The sequence below is a fragment of the Triticum urartu genome, chromosome 2A, assembly GCF_056163025.1.
Source record: "Triticum urartu cultivar PI428250 chromosome 2A, HENAU_Tu73, whole genome shotgun sequence".
Classification (NCBI taxonomy): Eukaryota; Viridiplantae; Streptophyta; class Magnoliopsida; order Poales; family Poaceae; genus Triticum; species Triticum urartu.
The window spans coordinates 304,915,948-304,935,132 of NC_141874.1; positions in this window are offsets into that span (position 1 = coordinate 304,915,948).

Here is a 19,185-nt window from a genome sequence, read left to right on the forward strand (position 1 = left end):
GGGTGGTCTTTCTTTACTTTGGTTCCGTAGTCGGACCTTGATTGTATTCTGGATGACGTAATGAGATATATATATATATGTATTGTATGAAGTGGCGATTGTAAGCCAACTCTTTATCTCTTTCTTATTCAGTACATGGGATGTGTAAAGATTACCCCTCTTGCGACATGCCTACTATGCGGTTATGCCTCTAAGTCGTGCTCCGACACGTGGGAGATATAGTCGCATCGTGGGTGTTACACTGATTAAATAAACTAATACCTCTATTTAAGGAAGACTACTATGTTGCTAACTTCACCCATTAAGATAATGAGGGTGCTTCTATTTGTTAGTGTATGTTTCATCAACTAGTCCCACTATTACAGTAATCTCACTCCCTCAATATATGTACCAACAGGGATGCTCGATTTTGGTGGAACTGCATGAAAACTTTGGGTGCTTCATTGCCTTGACTACTTCCTTCCTTTCCTGTTAGTCGCTTATCTCGGCTTGCTTCCTTCCTTTGCTATCAGTAGCTTCGCTTATCTCGGCTTCCAAGGAAATACTAATTGATAAGCTACCTCACACAGGTTGTACTGGTCTTTATCCTGATTATTGTGCTTGTCATATGTATTGGTAATTTGGTATTGTGCTACTATTTGCCGATTTCATAAAGGAGTAACTTGGAGACTGAACTCGCAAGGAAATCATTATATTGGGCGATTTCAGTAGAACTTCACAAAAAGATTAGATGGATAGATACTTATGATGCTGCTATGTACTTCAAAGTTCACTCAGACAAGCATCGATGTTGACAAGAAAAAGTGCCTATATTTATTTGAGTATTAACCGGCGTAAACCAGTTGTCAAACTCCAAGTATTAGGAGAGTGAACGCCAAAAATATTGCTTGGTTCATAGACCAGTCTTTGGTCCCAACTTGTGCCTTTTGGTTATCCGCACATATGGTAGCGAACTGTATGGCATGGAGTCTAAAGATTCCAAAGAAGTTGGTTGACGCATATATTCATCTGGCACTTAATCAGTCTGCACGCAAGGGATGCTCCATTTCAGTTGAACTGCACAAAAAATTTGGATGGTTCATTTTCTCAACCACCTCCTTTCTTGTCTGCAATGTAGAATTTTGGCGAGGTACAGGACCAAGTTGAGCCAGTAAACTAGTTGGATGAAAGTAGTGGCCAAGTTGCTCAAACCTCCCTCGGCATGAGGCCACTATTTGAGGATAAACCTACAAGCAAACTTCATATTGTTTGTGCTACCTCTTATGTACTCAAAAGTTTACTCGTATAAGCATTAATTTTAGCAAGAAATACCTCTGACTGAACACCATTTACCACTCTAGGTAATTAAAGTTCGTCCATGGATGATATTGTCTATGATCTAAATCATTTGGATGCATAAACATACTGAACATGTGTATATCTGAATGTTTTTGTGAATTATCTATGCATATTGTCGTGTGGTCTATCAATCATTTGGATGCATAGACATACTGAACTTGTGTATATATGAATCTTTTAAGTTTTTGATTGTGAATGTTGGCTATGAATATGTACGTGTCCTACGAACCTGAGTTTGATACGAATGTTTTAACTTTTCTGTTGTACTTGTGTGTGAACTTGTTAGTATGTCTATTGTGGGATTTGTGACGTGTGGGTGTCAACGGCACACCTTCTTCCCAAGAAGAATTGCACCTACTTTGTTAGGGTAGGAACGGCGCATCAACTCTTTTTAATCTTTTTGCTCTGTCTTACCCCCTCCCCCACTCAAATCCTACCGTAATGTTTTCAGCCTCAAAACAGACATAGTACTGCATTGTCTTTGGGGCTTGATGAAAAATCGAGTGTTGGTTTCTGTAGGTTGTCCCGCCCAACAAATGGGTTGTAGGTCCACCAGGGAATGGGAGGCTAAAAATACAAGTTGTATGGTGCAGAGGCAAGTAAAAAAACGCCATCGAGAGCCATCCACTAAAGAAGAAAAATCGCATCTGATGTGTTTCTCCATCACGCCGCCGGCCCCCTCTTTCATCTAGTTCGCTCCATTCCCCACCCGACACCATGGGACGAAAGTTTATTACCCCCTCGCGCCTGTCAAGGGATTGAAGAAGCGCGACATCGAATCCAACACCGGTGATGGCTGCTTGTCCACGTGATTTTTAGATAAGAAACTGCATGTTTCAGAGGTAGAGCAATTAAATCAACATGCACTTTTCAAACATGGATAACAAAATGTTGGAAATTTTATTCATGGTAAAAATGGAACTAACAACAAGTTAACATCATGCTGACCAACATTCATGTATAGCACATCTTCATATGATGCAAAGTCAAAAAGATATGCTATTTTCAAAATGGCAAGACCATGTTTTTTTTAAACTGGGAATGGCAAGACAATGTTGAGTGTGTGAGAAACTGGTTAAACTAGGGACGAAATTTTGGCAAGTGTTAGATATTTTTCAACTGCACCAGTTGGAATCAAACCCGGGCAGTACAGCTTTTGGGTGAGAGGGTTGGAGCCATCGGGCTAGTGCGGTATGTTCGAAAGAATGAAGGCGGCTTCCCCGGCTCTGCTTCTTTCCCGTCCTTGTGCATTTGCCATGGCGCCACCATATGTCGTTGTCAACATGCTCAACAAACGAGAGGAATCCGGAGAGGACTGTACACCAAGAAACTGATAGGCGGGACTCACCAGGTCCAAGCCGTACGCAAGCAAGTGCCCCATTGGAAAAAAAAGCTTCCTCCTAATTGTATACTGACGTTGGGGCCCACGGGTTTGTCAACCTTAGTCAATAAATGAAATAAAATTCCAATGATGACTGTCATCGGGGAGTTTTTTTCTAGGGGTATCGAGGATCTTTTTTTTTGGTTGTGCGAAAGGGATATCTTGGATCTAGCTAGTATCAATTTTTTCAAGAGGGTGAACAAGTATCAGCTAGGCCTAGGTTTTGTTTTTTAATATGCATAGCCCACGACATAGGAAGACAGTGGTTTCAACTTATTTTTTGAGGTCCATACCGGCCTATGGGCCTCCCAGCGTAGGTTTTACTTTTTCTTAAAGATCAGCAACCTAATGTTTTTTTAATAAAACGAAGATCTCTGTTCTATTTATCTATATATAAGAATAATAATGTTGTGTCCAATTTATGTTTTCCCTTCTAACCACATTATATATATATATTTATATTATTACTATTATCGTATATTTTATAGAGACTTATATATACATTATAAAAACATCCCACGTGTCATTAACTTATAAAAGTAGATGTTTAACAGAAGTTGGCAAGGAAAATCCTGGTTGTTTTTGACTCACAGGCAAGGAAAATCCTGGTGATTGCGTACAAAAGCTTGCGAAGATTTTAAGGACCAATGTAATAATAACGCACTCATTTTGGATTTGAGCAATAACTCGCTAATTTGTTAATTTTATATATAAAAATGTGTCGCTCCAGTTTATTTTTTGATATTAATTGCTCCTTCTAACCTAACATTATATATGGAACGAGCCCAGCTAATTCATGTATTTCAAGAAAGTGCAAATGGTCTGAGATTTCTTAGAAATATTAAATGGGCTGCATTGACGCAAATGGACTGTAAACTCTAGAAAATATGGGTTAAATATATGCCACATTTTTGCAGGCTGAGATGTGGGCCAATAGGTCGAAACGTACGTAAGGCATTGTCAACTTGGTCAACAAATGATTATGACATCCATAGCCATTGGATTTATATCCAACGGCCGACATGCACCTTTAATCTCTCGTCTTCTTCCTCCAGCGTCGCCGGGACCGCCTGGTCCGGCCTCCGGCGGCTAGCAGCTCTTCTTAGCACGCACTGCTGCGAAGCGCTACCCCACCGCCGACCAGGCTATCCCTCCACCCCTCCACACCTCCTGTTATTCTCCAACGACTGCAGCCCCACGCCGCACCAGAACTAGTTATAACCCTTGTACTCCTCCCAATCTGTGATTCCACTGCCACGTCTTCCCATCTTCGGGATGTTCCCTTCTGGGGCCTCGCCGTCATCCACCGCCTCGCCGCGCTCGGCGCGGCGTTGTAAACAAATGAGAGTCGTCGGAAGAGGACTGTACGTGGAGAGCCTGATGACCGGGACCCACGAGGTCCACGGTCGCACCCAAGGAAAGTTCCACCTTATTAATCTGGAAAAAATGTTTCCTCCCCCTGACAGCTGGGACCCACCAACTGTATCTTTGCACGAAAGGAAGTGCCTCCTTGTTATGCGAAAACAACTATTTCTCCCGTTGACAGCTGAGACCCGTCAGATTTGGTGGCTTACATGTGGGCCTACTAAGCGGATATGTACGCAGGGCTTTGTCAACTTTGTCAACAAATGATTCTAGCAGCTGGACCGTTAGATGTTAATCCAACAGTTGTGCTCCTTCTTCAACCTCTGTTCTTGCTCCTGTCACCCGTGGGTGGCACTGCGGTATTGCTGCCGCGCACCCAAACTAGTCAAGGTTCCCACTTCTCTCCATCTGCGACTCGACTGTCGTGTCTTCCCCATCTCCGGGTCATTCGAGTCTGGGGCCTCGCCGTCGTCCACCGGCCTTGGTGCGCTCGGCACGGTGTGGTCAACGTGGTCAAAAAATGAGGGTCATTGAAAGATGACTATATGTGTGAGGCTAACAGTGGGGACACACCACGCCCATAGACGCATGCACACAACTGCATCCTTTTTACCCTAAAAAATAATTTTTTCTCCTCCTGACTACTGGGACCCACCAGCTACATCTTCGCATGCAATGAAGTGTGTCCTTATTACGGGCAAAAAAAGATCCCCCCTGACAGCTAGGACCCAGTAGCTATATCTTCGCATGCAAGGAAGTGCGTCCTTATCCTCCCTGACAGCTGGGACCCACCTGGTCGAAGCTTACGTACCGTTGTCTGTCTTGTCGCGAATGTGTACGTACATATTGGTCAATCGGTCGCTCTGCAACGATGAACCGTGGCCGAGTAAGTAGCGGCACATGTCATAGTAGAGCCCCCCACGTAGCAGTTCAGTCTATCCAATCTAAACCGTGTACACGTACATATAGCCACACGCCAAAAAATACGGCCACACAAGTACATACGGGCGGGGTCTCGAACGCCTACTCGCGCATACGTACGGCCAGGGCTCGTGTACATGGCTGGGTCGGAACAGAGAAACTGCGTCATCGTCATGTTCATTGGGAGCCAACCGACTTGGACGGAATAGCCGATCGAAACGAGGCCTGGCGTACCGTAGAATGGAGGAAATGGCCTTGTGTTCGACTGACCACGATCGAAAAAGGATCCTGTTCATCGAGAGGGGTCTGGCGTACCGCAAAACGGAGGAAACGGACTTCTCTTGGACCTCCTACGGTCGAAACGGGGTCCTATTCATTGGGAGGGGTGTGGCGTACCGCAAAACGTAGGAAATGGACTTGTGTTGGAGAGCTACGGTTGAAACGGGGGTCCTATTCATCGGGAGGGGCGTGGCATACTGCAAAATGGACTCCACGGGATACTGTTCAGCTCCATCGTCGACCTCCTCCAGCCTCCACATGTGACTATTCATCCACGACGTCTCCCCACCTGCCTCCACCAGCCACTATTCATCCATGGGCTCCTGTTCATCCAGCCTCCACCGCTCCTCCACCAGCTACTGTTCAACCAGCCCTCTTCATGGGGTCTTGTTCAACCACCCCTCCACGGGCTATTGTTCATCCAGCCCTCCACCAGCTACTGTTCGACCAACACTCCACGAGGTCCTGTTCATCCAGCCCTCCATGGGGTCCTGTTCATCCACCTCTACAGGCTCGATCGGGGTCCTATTAATCCAGCGGCAACGGCCTCTAGTACCACAGGGTCCTGCCCATCCAACCCCTCCCCCACCCACCGGAACTGTTCACCCACCCCCCAGCAATGCTCACTGTTCATCAAGAAGCAACATCGATTAGCTTCAGTTAGCAGCAGTAGCGAAGGAATCACTCGGGTTCAGTTCACAGCAAGGGATCGATCGGGGTTTAGTAACGTAGCCAGTGCAATCACTCGGGTTCGGTTAGAGCCCAATGCCTCACTCGGGTTCAGTTAGAGGATGATGCCTTGCACACATGCGTGTACGTGTACGAGAGAAACATGCAAACCTCCGTGCATCGCTCGGCCCCAATCACCCACCGTAACCGGGAACTCCTCGATATTTTCCTCGCCATCGCTTCCACCATGGTTTTTTCCATCATGGAAGGCCCAAAGAATATCATGCAGCCATGTCTCCAGCCCGCCCAGGACGAAAAGCCCATTTTCTGTCATGATTTTTTTCATAGAAGTAGGAGCCCACCACATCTAGGATGATACCGGGTTTTGTCACAATTGTCGTCATAGAAATGTCATAGGCATGACAGAAAAAAAATTGTTCGGCCCAAAAAGCCATGGGTGTGTCTTTTTTTTGTTGTGAGGGCATCCCGCCACGAGCCTTAGAGGCCTGGCATCTTTGAGGAAAGGCTCATCAAGCCATCAGTAGCATCTCCGAACGCAGGCTCGGCGCTGCTCCGGGAGGAGCCGCCACCGGCCCCATCCTTAGGCGCCCTGGCCTGTGGCCCGACCTCAGGAGCCTGCCTACTCTTGGCCCTGGAACCTCAAGCAGGCTGCTGGACCGAGAAGTTCAAGGCGTACCTGCTCCATGGAGTCTTACTTGAGAAAGAGGAAGACTCGGAGCGCGCGGTCTGCCAGGCCACTGCTTATTGCTTGCAGGGCGACGAGCTGGACCGAAGACGCCCCAACAATGTCTCGGTGCAGTGCACATTCGAAGAATAGGGGCGGGAGCTGCTGGCCGACATCCATGGCGGGGATTGTAGACACCACTCCTTGTCGCGCACCCTCATGGGCAAGGTGTTCTGTAGTGGGTTCTACTAGCCTACGACACTCAACAATGCGACCTATCTGGTGCGATCGTGTGAGGACTGCCAGTTCCACGCCAAGTAGATTCACCAGCCCGCACAAGGTATCCAAACCAACCCGCTCTCATGGCCCTTTGTAGTCTGGGGGCTGGATATCCTGGGCCCATTCCTCAGGCAGCCGTCTGATACCGCTACCTCTACGTTGCCATTGACAAGTTCACCAAGTTGGCGGAGGTGGAGCCCGCGCGCACCATCCCCGCTGGCTCAGCCATCAAGTTTATCAAGGGCCTCGTGAGCCGTTTCAGTGTCCCCAACCGTATCATTACTAACAATGGCTCCCAATTCACAAGCAACTTATTCAGGACATATTGTGCTAACCTTGGAACGCAGATATGCTATGCTTCGGTGGCGCACCCACAGAGCAACGACAGGCTGAGCGCGATAACATGAAGGTCTTGAGGGGCTTCAAGCTAAGGAGCTTCAAGAAGAAGGTTGAGGCCTACGGCAGGGGTTGGCTCGGTGAGCTTTAGTTCGTGTTGTGGTCCATCCGCACCATCGTGACTAAGCCCATCAGCGTGACCCCATTCTTCCTCATCTACAGGGCTGAGGCGGTCCTGGCATTCGACGAGGCGCGTCAGGATGCCTCACGGGAACGGATCTCGTGCTCGGGGAGGAGGCCCATCGTCAAGCCTCAGTCCGCACATCGAGATACCAGCAGGGGCTAACGTGTTACCACTGTCGTAGCATCCGCTCTCGGACTCTCGAGGTTTGAGACCTCGTCCTGATGCGGGTTCTCTCTAGGGAGGGCCTTCACAAGCTCTCGCCCATGTGGGAGGGCCCGTTCAGGATCGCCCGCGTCTCCAGGCCTGGCGCCATATGCCTCGAGATGCAGGACGGGGTCCCCATCCAGAATACATGGAACATCCAGCATCTCTGCAAGTTCTACCCGTGACACTCTCGCATAATAATGAGTGGGGATGTACAGGCCCCGGAGTCTCCCTGAGCGCTGCTCCTCGGCCTCACGGGACTCCCACACACGCCCAAGTTGAAGCCCCATGCTCCGCGCTGGCGGAATGGTCAAACAACAACTATGCCAATGCCAAGTGGAGGCCCCGTGCTCCGCGCTGGTGGGAAGACTAGCTTAGGTGCCGGACGTGGATGTTGCTTGCTTTCTCTTGTAAACAAATTTACCACTTCTTGGAATGAAGTTTGAAGCTTCCGCATATTTATTTGAATGGGGGGTCAGGATTTTTCTTCTTGAAGTGTTTTATCTCTTGAACCTCCTTTTTTAAGGAAGTGACAGTGGCCCATTACTCCCTCCCGCGCGTCCCGCGAGCTGGGGTTGGGCACGGTGTTACACTTGGACCAGACCCGGTGATGTTGGAATCCTAGGCCATAACAGCCACGGGTCCGCCCGCATGCACACCTCGCCAAGGCCTTGCCACCCAGATCCTCGCACTATGCTCCTGAGCGATCCAATAGGCGAGTGTGGTTCTCGGCCCCTAGCCTCAAGAGCGTCCATCTCTTGGCCTTGTCAGGAATTGCGACCCGGCACACCAGCGGCGGTCGACCCTCGCTCGGGGGCTTTCGATGTAGGATGGGCACAAAGAAAGGGTGGCTAAAAAAGGCAGTCGCGGCTCAGCTCATTGTTAAGGAACCTCATGCAAGTGCTGCCTACACCTACGAGAGGTCCGACACCTAGCGGAGGCATCTCCGGAGGCCCCGAAACCTCTTGAGTCCTCTAGGGACCTCACGAGCTATGAGCCTCTTGAGACGCTAGAGCAATCCGGCCAACGAGGAGGGAGCCTCCTCGGGGCCACAGGGGCGTACCTGGGATCAAGGATCCGGAGGGGCGCGCCCCCATGATGGAGGGACCCGACAAGGGTCACAAGCACACCAAGCTAACTTATCCTAATCGCGCCAGGAAGAAACCTTTCAATTAATAACTATATAGATACTATAATAAGACCAAGAAACGATTATATAAAGGCGCAGGCGCCGCAGTTCAGTACACGCCCCGTGGGGCCCTTCTTGGTTCTTAATGCAGGAAACGAAAAACAAACAAAAGAAGCTGCCTCCCGAGGGTCGCTGTTCCTCAAACCCGGCTCTGACGCCTTGGCAATCAGTCAGAGTCCTCCTCCTCCTTGATGTGTGCTCGGCGGCGTGACGCCTCACCCCCTCCTGGGTCCGGGCGTAGCAACGTGGCATCTCGTCGTAGTCGTCGTCGCTCGTGCTTCTCCTGAGGGAGGCACCGCTGTTGCTGGAGGTGCTGCGGCCGTCGCCAAGGGCAAGGTCACCGCGGAGGGCGTCGCCGCCACTATGGTCCTCGTCGTTGAAGAGGTAGTCGCTATCACTGCCATCGCCCTCTGGGCAGCACCCCCAAAGCCTGTCGTCTTCCCCGAAGACCTTGATGAAGAGCGTCACCGCTGCCACCCACGGGCGCGGGCGAATGTCTGCCACCCACGGTTCAGGAACACCTTGCATGCGGGGGTGACCTCGACCTCCACCCATGAGGCCTTGCTGGAACAGCCATCGGCTTGCAGCCACAGGGCACCGGGCCCTCCAACCGGCAACTCCTCCGTGAAGAAGTGCAGGCGGTGGATCTAGACGCCTTCCGGCCTCTCCACCCACACAACAAACTCCCAGGCCACGTCGGCCGTGTGGGATCACGGGCGCGATGGTCGGGCGACCACTGTGACCCCCTCCACCTCGACCGTGCCACCGCGGCTTCCGCTACCGCCCCCGTGGGAGGGACCCTTCCCGTTGCCGTCCGACGCAATGCGTCCACTCGTGGGGGTGCACCCATGGCCCCGGGAACCACCACCGGGGTCATGGTGGACTTGCGGGGATGGCCACACTCCCTCTTGGGCGACAGTGATCCTGGCCCCTCCTGGGGGCTTTCCCTTTCTCAATGGATGAAAACCTCCTCACCAGCTCCACGGGTGCTACAACAAGAGTGTGGATTGGAGGAGCAAGAAGATGGAGGATGGGCTAGGGGGCTCTGCTCCCCTCGCCCTCTTATAGGCGAGCATAGGCCAACAGTCGTCCCTTCGAATTCAGGCAAAGATAGCCCTGCGGGCGTGCACAAGTCAGTTGTCAGCCTGGGTACTTACCGAGGTGATGTGGGTAAGAGGAGGCGTCTGCGTGCGCCATGCGTCAGCTTTGGCCCGCGGCCGGTTGGGGCCCGCGATGCTTGTTCCTCACCCCTTGTCTTCGCCTCGAAGATAGCTCAAGTGTGCCTTCGGCCCGGGGGCTACTATCGGCGTTCTGGGATCGGGGGTACCCAGATCTGTCTGCGTGTGGCCTATGGTGTGGGTCCTTTGACGGCCTGGTATGGCCCAGCTACAAGACCCCCCAGTACAAGACCCTCATGAGGCGGACAACACCAAGACCTCCCTAGGGGGTGCTCTCCGAGCCTGCCTCCTAAGGTTGCGATAACGTGAGCCATGATGACCAAGGACAGGCGGGCACCAGCGGGCGCAGAGGAGACAATTTCTCTCTGGTGCTAAGGATACAAGGACAAACATGGGTTCCCATGGAATCCCCCAAAGGTTTTCGTTCAGGTCCGACAAGACCAAGACCACGAGCTCGGCAGGATGGGTGTCATCGCCGAGCCCACTGTTTTGTCATGGCTAGAAGCTTTGGAGGAGAAGACCACCTTTCATCAAGATAAGATGTACTACATGTCCCCTTTCAAATGGTCATGGTGGGATCCCTTCCCGCCTAATTTATGAGGGAAGAGGACCAATGCCACTGTAAAGAGAGACCAGCCTCCACCGTAGGAGGGGATCGGATCAATTCCACCCTCACTTCATGAGCCCTCACAAGGATGCTCATCCACTATAGTAGTTCATCTTCAGCCTCCTCGTGAGGCCAATCCACCACAAAGCAGGAGTATTGTTTTACACCGCAAGGTGGCCCGAACATGGGTAAACTATTGTGTTCATCTTCTTTCTTGCTTGCGCCTACTCAACGAGTCTAGGCCATAAGGTGGTCAGCTTGAGATTAGCGTAGGAGGGGATCTTCACACATGCCTCAGAGTTCGAACCTTCTTGGGTCTGCGGAGCCCTGAATCCGATGATACATCGATTTTGCATCATGCATTTATATCGATATTTATTGCATTATGGGCTGTTATTACACATTATGTCACAATACTTATGCCTATTCTCTCTTATTTTACAAGGTTTACATGAAGAGGGAGAGTGCCGGCAGCTGGAATTCTGGGCTGGATAAGGAGCAAACATTAGAGACCTATTCTGCAGAACTCCAAAAGTCCTGAAACATCACGGGAGCACGTTTCAGAATATATGGAAAATATTGGGTGAAGGAAGTACCAGAGGGGGGCCACCCACCATCCACCACGGTGGGGGCGCGCCCCCTGCCTCGTGGGCCCTCTGGCAGCCCTCTGATTCCCATCTACTATATGAGGTTTTTCGTCCAGGAAAAAAATCATAAGCAAGCTCATGGGACGAAACTCCGCCGCCACGAGGCGGAACCTTGGTGGAACCAATCTAGGGCTCCGACGGAGCTGTTTTGGCAGGGAAACTTCCCTCCGGGAAGGGGAAATCATCACCATCGTCATCACCATCGATCCTCTCATCGAGAGGGGGTCAATCTCCATCACCATCTTCACCAGCACCATCTCATCTCAAACCCTAGTTCATCTCTTGTATCCAGTCTTTGTCCCAAAGCCTCAGATTGGTACCTGTGGGTTGCTAGTAGTGTTGATTACTCCTTGTAGTTGACGCTAGTTGGTTTATTCGGTGGAAGATCATATGTTTAGATCCGTTATACATATTAATACCCCTCTGATTATGAACATGAATATGATTTGTGAGTAGTTAAGTTTGTTCCTGAGGACATGGGAGAAGTCTTGCTATAAGTAGTCATGTGAATTTGGTATTCATTCAATATTTTTATGAGATGTATGTTGTCTTTCCTCTAGTGGTGTCATGTGAACGTCGACTACATGACACTTCACCATTGTTTGGGCCTAGAGGAAGGCATTGGGAAGTAATAAGTAGATGATGGGTTGCTAGAGTGAAAGAAGCTTAAACCCTAGTTTATGAGTTGCTTCCTAAGGGGCTGATATGGATCCAGATGTTTCTGGCTATGGTTAGGTTTACCTTAATACTTCTTTTGTAGTTGCGGATGCTTGCAAGAGGGGTTAATCATAAGTGGGATGCTTGTCCAAGGAAGGGAAGTACCCAAGCACCAGTCCACCCACATATCAAATCATCAAAGTACCGAACGTGAATCATTTGAACGTGATGAAAACTAGCTTGACGATAATTCCCATGTGTCCTTTCTATAAGATTTTTTCCAGTCTTGTCCTCTGCTACAAAAAGGATTGGGCCATCTTGCTGCACCTTATTTACTTTTAGTACTTGTTATCCGTTACAAATTACCTTATCACAAAACTATCTGTTATCGATAATTTCAGTGCTTGCAGAGAATACCTTACTTAAAACTGCTTATCATTTCCTTCTACTCCTTGTTGGGTTCGACACTCTTACTTATCGAAAGGACTATGATAGATCCCCTATACTTGTGGGTCATCATCTGACACAATTGATTTATACGGTTCCCTATTAAACATGAATGCGGCTATCGGTAAGAGACACCATAGAACGCACCATATCTAATAAAGTATGGTTACGACTTTCGGACACACCATTACGCTGTGGTGTTCCAGGTGGTCTGAGTTGTGAAACAATTCCACATTGCTTTAAATGAAGGCCAAACTCGTAACTCAAATATTTTCCTCCGCGATTAGATCGTAGAAACTTTATTTTCTTGTTACGATGATTCTCCACTTCACTCTAAAATTCTTTAAACTTTTCAAATATTTCAGACGTGTGTTTCATCAAGTAGATATACCCATACCTACTCAAATCATCTGTGAAGGCTAGAAAATAACGATACCCGCCGCATGCCTCAATACTCATTGGACATCATACATCGGTATGTATTATTTTCAATAAGTCATTAGCTCGCTCCATTTTTCCGGAGAACGGAGTTTTAGTTATCTTACCATGAAGCATGGTTCGCAAGTATCAAATGATTCATAATCAAGTGATTCCAAAAGTCCATCCGCATGGAGTTTCTTCATATGCTTTTTACCAATTTGACCTAAACGGTAGTGCCACAAGTTTGTTGCACTATCATTATCAAATTTGCATCTTTTTGCATGAATATTATGAATATGTGTATCACTACGATCGAGATTCAACAAGAATAGAACATTCATCAAAGGTGCATGACCATAGAAGATATTACTCATATAAATAGAACAACCATTATTCTCTGACTTAAATGAATAATCGTCTCGCAATAAACAATATCCAGGTATAATGTTCATGCTTAACGTTGGCACTAAATAACAATTACTAAGGTCTAAAACTAATCTCAAAGGTAGATGTAGAGGTAGCGTGCCGACAGCAATCACATCGACCTTGGAACCATTCCCGACATGCATCGTCATCTCGTCCTTAGGCAATCTTCGTTTATTCCATAGCTCCTATTTCGAGTTACAAATAAGAGCAACCAAACCGGTATAAAATACCCAGGTGCTACTACGAGCATTATTAAGGAACACCTCAATGACATGTATATCAAATATACCTTTGTTCACTTTGCCATCCTTCTTATCCGCCAAGTATTTGGGGCGGTTCCGCTTCCAGTGACAATTCCCTTTGCAGTAGAAGCACTCAGTTTCAGGCTTGGGTCCAGCTTTGGGCTTTCTTCATGGGAGTGGCAACTTGCTTGACATTCTTCTTGAAGTTCCCTTTATTTCCCTTGTCTTTTTTCTTGAAACTAGTGGTCTTATTAACCATCAACACTTGATGCTCTTTCTTGATTTAAGTATCGCGAAGAACTCGGAAATTGTTTTAGTTATTCCTTGCATATTATAGTTCACCATGAAGCTCTAGTAGCTTGGTGATAGTGACTGGAGATCTCTGTCAATCACTATTTTATCTGGAAGATTAACTCCCACTTGATTCAAGCGATTGTAGTACCCAGACATTCTGAGCACATGCTCACTGGCTGAGCTATTCTCCTCCATCTTGTAGGCAAAGTACTTGTCTGAGGTCTTATACCTCTCAACACGGGCATGAGCCTGAAATACCAATTTCAGCTCTAGGAACATCTCATATGTCACATGGCATTCAAAACGTCTTTGGATCCCCAATTCTAAGACGTAAACCATGGAGCACTAAATTATCTAGTAGTCATAAGTCCAGCTTGTCAATCATTCATAACATCTGCATCAGCTCCTGCAACAGGTCTGTCATGTAGCGGTGCATCAAGGACATAATTCTTGTGTGCAGCAATGATGATATTCCTCGGATCATGGACCCAGTCCACATTATTTCTACCAACATCTTTCAACTTAATTTTCTCTAGGAACGCATTAAAATTCAGGGGAACGGTAGAACGGGCCACTGATCTACAACATAGATATGCAAAAACCATTAAGACTAAGTTCATGATAAATTAAGTTCAGTTAGTCAAATTACTAATGAACTCCCACTTAAATTAACATCCCTCAAGTTATCTAAGTGATACATGATCCAAATCAACTAACCCATGTCTGATCATCACGTGAGATGGGGTACTCATCAATGGTGAACATCTCTATGTTGATCATATCTACTATATGACTCATGTTCCACCCTTCGGTCTCCAGTGTTCCGAGACCATGTCTGTACATGGTAGGATCATCAAGTTTAACCCAAGTATTATGCATGTGCAAAACTGTCTTACACCCATTGTATGTGAACGTAGAGTCTATCACACCCGATCATCACGAGGTGCTTCGAAGCGACGAACTTTGGCAACTGTGCATACTCAAGGAGAACACTTTTATCTTGAAATTTAGTGAAGGGATCACCTTATAATGCTACCGCCATTCTAAGCAAAATAAGATGCAGAAAGGATAAACATCACATGCAATTAAAAATATGTGACATGATATGACCATCATCATCTTGTGCTTTTGATCTCCATCTCCAAAGCATCATCATGGTCTCGATCATCACCGGCTCGACACCTTGATCTCCATTGTTGCGTCGGGGTCATCTCGCCAACTATTGCTTCTACAACTATTGCTAATGCATAGCGATAAAGTAAACCAATTACATGGCACTTGCATTTCATACAATAATTAAGAGACAACCTTAAGGCACCTGCCGGTTGTCAATATTACAAAACATGATCATCTCATAAAACAATGTATATCACAACATATATTGACCATATCACATCACAACATGCCCTGCAAAAACAAGTTAGACATCCTCTACTTCATTGTTGCATGTTTTACGTGGCTGCTATGGGCTTCTAGCAAAAACCGTTCTTCACTATGCAAAACCACAATGGTGATTATCAAGTTTGTTGTTTTAACCATCTTCAAGTACCGGTCATAGTCAAATTCGATTCAACTAAAGTAGGAGAAACAGACACCCACCAGCCACCTTTATGCAAAACAAGTTGCATGCCAGTCGATGGAACCGGTCTCATATGCGTGGACATGTAAGGTTGGTCCGGGCCGCTTCATCCCACGAGACCGCCGAATCAAAATAAGACATTGGTGGTAAGCAGTATGACCATCACCGCCCACAACTCCTTTGTGTTCCACTCGTGCAGGTCATCGATGCATAGACCTGGCTCGGATGCCACTATTGGGGATCGTTGCATGGAAAACAAAATATTTTCTATGCACACGCAAGATCTATCCATGTAGATGCATAGCTATATGAGGGGAGGGTATGTTTACGTACCCTCACATACCGTTTAGGAAAAGCATTATCAACGCGGTTGATGTAGTCGTACACCTCCACGATCCAACCGATCAAGTACCAAACACACGGCACCTCCGTGTTAAGCACACGTTCTGTTTGATGACATCCTCTCCTTCTTGATCCAGCAGGACGGGCGAAGCAGTAGATGATTTCCGACAGCACGACAGTGTGGTGACGATGGTGATGCAAACTATCTTCGCAGGGCTTCGCCTAGCACTACGAAAATATGACTGAGGATGAACTAGAGGGAGAGGGGCACCGTACACGGCTTGGGAATCATGGTATGTGTTGTCCCTCTCCCTCCTCTCATATATATATAGGTGGAGGCACTACTGCAGGATGCTACTAACATTACACTATGACTAGAGACCCTTTGACCAAACTGTGTGCGATGCATTAATCGCAAACGGGGATGTAAAAAAACCGTCAAAAAGGTGGAAAACGTTTGCAATGGCGGAGCCATCAAACATGGTTCATATTTTAGTTGCATGTGTGTCATGGGAAACCATGGCCACCTATGGGATCAAAGGGCCCCTTGCTGGTTTGGCAGGGGATGTCGCGTTGCACAAAGAGCAGACGAGGGTGGGGTAGCGCAGTAGCGATCACACATGCAATTTTACCCAGGTTCCGGTTACCGTGAGGCGTAAAAGTCTACTCCCTCTTTGGTGGATTGATGATGGAAAAACTGGTGGTGAGGCGTAGTACACTGCCTGGCAGGGGTTGCTTCAGGGCGACAGTGGCTACGCGCGTATGGGTGTGTCTTATCCAACTTTCCAACCATTTCTACGGTTCTCGTGGGCCTCCTTTTATAGATTAAGGAGTTACCACAATGGCAAAGTAGTCATTATGCACTGATAAGATAGCAAAAATTGCTATCGTACCTAACTCTGTAGGCTGATGGGGTGCATTAAATGCACCGCTTAACGTCACATCACAGGTTGTCCGGCAAGCCTTGCTGGGCTATCTCGCCAGCTCCACACCTGCTTGCTTGACATGTCATAGGACAGGTGTCATCCCTAGGCATTTCTTGTAGTAATAGGTCGCCATTTGCCAAATGGCCCCCACTTAGTCACTTTTCGCCTTGACACCGCACTGACTAATGACGTGGGTCATGGCGGAGTGGTTGGGTGAGGTGGTTTTGCCTCCATGAGCCCCGGCAGGCCCTGCCGGGGCGTCTTGGGCGCCTTCTTCTTAGGATGGCCCCGCCACTGTCTAGCTCGTCTGCCCGACAAGGGATGCCCTTCTCCTGATGGTATCTTGTTTCTCTGGCTCGACTTTGGTCTTTTTGATCTGCATGTTGGTCCTTCGATGATCTTGGTCTCTCGTACTCTGACTTCGATTGGTGGTTCAATCCTGTTCCCATGCCTATGCATAGTCTGGGCAACAGACCCAGGGTTTGTTGCACCGATAGATGCCCCCGGGCCTGCCCTAATGGCGCTACCGAGCATCATCGGGGTGGCCCTATTAAGTGCACAGGCAGGGGTGCTGATGAGGTTGGCCTCTTGGTGTTTTTTTTGCTTCTTCGTTGATCTTGAGCTTGGGTCAGTTTCGGATTTCCCCGCACATCATGTAAAGCCAATGGTGGTGGGACCGCTCTTGTAATGGCCCGTGAATGACTTTAACGCACGTCATAGAAACTGCCAATTCACTCTTCCCACCATGCTCTTATCCTCAGCCACGTATGTTGCATGCATCGCGCATGGTAGGTAACGGAGGCGCATGGCGCGGGAGAGCATCAAGGGCCAGGGCCTGGCCTTCTTGAATTGGTGGAGGAGGACGGTGGCCTCCCGTTGAGGGAGTGGCTCCCCTTCCTCGCCTGCCTATAAAAGGAGGGGTGAAGGGAGGTCGGAGCCATCCATCCTTGTGCTCTCCCTCCTCTACTTTCTGCTTCTCGTGGGTTAGGTTGAAGAAAAGAGCCTGGGACCAGCCTTCGGGATCTTGGTTGAGGCTGGTATTGCCAGATGTTGGTGCTAGTGTCCGTGGGCTGAACCAGGTCCCTGCTGTGGTGAATCTCTTGGTGAGGGAGTCCTCGATTAGGGGGTCTCCGGACAGCCAGACTATATCCTTTAGCCGGACTGTTGGACTATGAAGATACAGGATTGAAGACGTCGTCCCGTGTCCGGATGCGACTCTAGTTGGCGTGGAAGGCAAGCTAGGAAATATGGATATGTATATCTCCTCCCTTGTAACCGACCTTGTGTAACCCTAGCCCCCTCCGGTGCCTATATAAACCGGAGGGTTTAGTCCGTAGGACAACATACAATCATACCATAGGCCACCTTCTAGGGTTTAGCCTCTACGATCTCGTCGTAGATTAACTCTTGTAATACTCATATCATCAAGAACAATCAAGTATGACGTAGGGTATTACCTCCATCAAGAGGGTCCGAACCTGGGTAACATCGTGTCCCCTGCCTCCTGTTACCATCTGCCTTAGACGCACAGTTCGGGACCCCCTACCCGAGATCCGCTGGTTTTGACACTGATATTGGTGCTTTCATTGAGAGTTCCACTGTGTCATCATCGTAAAAAACAATCACTTTTGGGGGAGCCCTGGTTGTAGGCCAAACTCTCCGACTAGGCGGCTTCGTCATGACCGCCTGCTCGACCGCTGCGCCAATGATGACTTCTCGGGTCATCGAAAACAACCTCCACATCGGCTCAAAATTCGCCGAGCAGATGGATCCAATGGAGCTCTCCTCTCTGAACGAGCTCTTGGATCGCATCGCCGCTCTGGGAGACGCTATGGACTACGATCGGATCGGGCTTAAACCCGACCAAAGGGAGATTAACTCTTCGCCGGTCACCCATCAAATAGCGGTGGTGGAGGAACAATGCAGTGTTTCTCCCTCTATCCTGAGGACGAACTATGTCCAGATTCCCGAGCTCTCCGAGCCGGATACTCGCTCACGGGAGGACACCTCCCTAACCCTGAACCTGGAATCAGGTCGCATATCGAACCCACGGAGCAACATCCCCGAGTCCGAACTTCCAAGATCGGAAACTCCCCCGCCCCGGGATCTCAGATTGGGTCAAGGTCTGGACTTAAATCCACCAACCCACCCAGACACAAACGATCTTTCCCACATTAGGCAAGTGCCCCAACAAATAGTACATCACTATTGGGCCAGATTCCTCCTTGTAATGAACAAGGTCAAGGACTGCCGTGAGGAAGACGCAATTTCGTTCTTTTGTAACAATTGCACGGACAAGGGGATCCTCAACGCCATAAGTCGCCGCGACATTACACACTTCGCCGACTTGGCGGCCATAGTACGGAAATATTGTGCGATGGAAAGCGCCTGGAAAACCCAAACACAATTCTGGGATAATCCAGCCCTGTCAAAACCCCCAGTCCGAACTAAAAGGGTGCACTCTCATAAGTCGCACGACTCAATTATAAAGAAACAAAAGGCCACTACAGGGCATGGAACCGTATTGGAGGGATGGCTTAACGGGCCCTGCAAAATTCATAGTACAGCAGATGCCATACCAACACATAGC